Raw genomic sequence first — 2,786 nt, 5'->3', positions numbered from 1 at the left:
AGGGGAAGAGCACTGGGTGTTGTATGGAAAACAATTTGACAATAAAATATTATGGAAAAAAAATCAAAAAATGAAAATGAATTTTAAAAAATTAAAAAAAAAATTAACAAAAGAAAAGCAGAGGCATCACAAGTCTAGACATCAAGTTACATTACAATGCTTTTGGGTTAAAAATAGTATGGTACTGGCATAAAAATAGACATATAGATCAATAAAATAGGATAGAAAACTCATAAATTAACCTACAACTAGATGGTCAATTAATCTTTGGCAAAGCAGGAAGCATATCCAAAGGGAACAAACTGTGTTGGGAAAACTGTGTGGCTACATGCAAAAGAATGAAACTGGGCCACCTTTTTACATCATACACAAAAATAAATTCAAAATGGATTAAAGACCTAAATGTGAGACCTAAAACCATAAAAATCCTAGAAGAGGACAAAGGGAGTAACTTCTTTGACATTGGCTGTTGCAACTTCTTTCTCAATATGTCTCCTGAGACAAGGAAGACAAAAGCAAAACTAAACCATTGGGACCTCATCAAAATAAACAGCTTCTGCGCAGTGAAGGAAATGGTCAACAAAACTCAAAGGCAACCTATAGAATGGAGGAAGATATTTGCAAATGACATACCTGTAAAGGGTTAGAATCCAAAATACATAAAGAACTTATACAAGTCAATACCACAAAAATCCAATTAAAATATAGGCAGAAGGCATGAATAGACATTTTTCCAAAGAAGACATATAGATGGCTGACGACCATAGGAAAGCTGCTCAACATCACTCATCATCATGGAAATACAAATCCAAACTACAATGAGGTAGCACCTCACACCCATCAGAATGGTTAAAATCAACAACATAAGAAAAAATAGGTGTTGGTGAGGATGTGGTAAAAGGTGAACCCTCCTGGAGTGTTGGTGGAAGTGCAAACTGGTGCGGCCACTGTGGAAAACAGTATAGAGGCTCTTCAGAAAGTTAAAAATAGAACTACCCTATGATCCAGCAATTGCACCCAATTAGATGGTTACCCGAAGAATACAAAAACAGTAATTCAAACGGATATATGCACCCTGATGTTTTATAGCAGCATTATCTACAATAGCGACAGTATGGAAACAGCCCAAGTATCCATTATCTAAAGACCAGATAAATAAGAGGTTTTATAGGTAGATAGATAGATAGATAGACAGACAGACAGATAGATGGATGCATACATACATATACAGACAGACAGACAGACACACACACACACACATAACACACACAATGGAATATTATTCAGCCATAAAAAAGAAAGAAATATTGCCATTTGCAAAGACATGGTTGGAGTTAGAGTATTATACTAAATGAAATAAGTCAGTCAGGAAAGATAAATACCATATGATTTCTTTAATATGTGGAATTTAAGAAACAAAACAAATGATCATAGAGGAAAAAATGGAGAGAGGTAAACCAAGAAAAAGACTCTTAAATATAGAGAAGAAACTGATGGTTACCAAAGGGTTGGTATATTGGGTATGAGTTACACAAGTGATGGGAATTAATGAGTACACTTTTTAAGAGCATCAGGTATTACATAGAAATGTTGAATCACTATATTTTACAGCTGAAACTAATATTACAATGTATGGTAACTAACTGGAATTTAAATAAAAACCTAATAAATAAAGAAGAGCTTACCCAATAAAAAGTAACATTTTTCATATTATAGGCGTAGCCTCAAAAAATAAGTCTAAGGTTTAACTGTGATTGCTAGGGTACAGGCAATATTTCCACTGATTTTAAATTTGTATTAGTAGAAGCATTTCATTTAATTATAATTATTTAGAACTGAAAAATGGAGATGTGAAAGTTTAAAATAAGATTTGTTCTAATTGTTTCATTTAGGAAATATGAAATTTACTAAATATTGAAAGAATGTGATTGGCAATATAACTGGAAGTTCAATATACTATATTTACTGCTATTAATAACATCTAATTTTGGCTTATATTTTAATTGTTCACTACCTTAATCAATTATAACATAAATGAAACTGTAACATTTTACCTATTTTGAGAATAATGACCAAAAAATCATAAAAGTATTCTGGCATCATATCTTAACTATCCTGTTACTAATCAAATTTTACCCAAAAGCCCCAATTTCTGGGATGAATACTGGAAGACTTCTACATCTAAAACAATGCTTCTCTTTTTTTAAAATAATAGTTTATTGTCAAATTGGTTTCCATATAACACCCAATACTTCTCCCCACAAGTGCCCCCCTCCATGAGCATCACCCCCATCCCTCCTCCCCATCCCCCTTCTGCCCTCGGTTCGTTTTAAGTATTCAATAGTCTCTCATGATTTGTGTCCTCTCTCCCCAACTCTCTTTCCCCCTTCCCCTCCCCATGGTCCTCTATTAGGTTTCTCCTATTAGATCTATGAACGCAAACATATGGTATCTCTCCGCCTCTGCCTGACTTATTTCGCTTAGCATGACACCCTCGAGGTCCATCCACTTTCCTACAAATGGCCAGATTTCATTCTTTCTCATTGCCATGTACTACTCCATTGTATATATATATACCACTTCTTCCTGATCCATTAATCAGGTGATGGACATTTAGGCTCTTTCCATGATTTGGCTATTGTTGACAGTGCTGCTATGAACATTGGGGTCCATGTGGCCCTATGCATCAGCACTTCTGGACCCCTTGGATAAATACCTAGTAGTGCTATTGCTGGGTCATAGGGAAGTTCTACTGATAGTTTTTTAAGGAACTTCCATACTGTTTT

Source organism: Suricata suricatta, chromosome X (assembly GCF_006229205.1).
Source record: "Suricata suricatta isolate VVHF042 chromosome X, meerkat_22Aug2017_6uvM2_HiC, whole genome shotgun sequence".
NCBI classification, from domain to species: Eukaryota; Metazoa; Chordata; class Mammalia; order Carnivora; family Herpestidae; genus Suricata; species Suricata suricatta.
The sequence above is the reverse complement of the archived record's forward strand: the minus strand, read 5'-3'. Positions refer to the sequence as shown.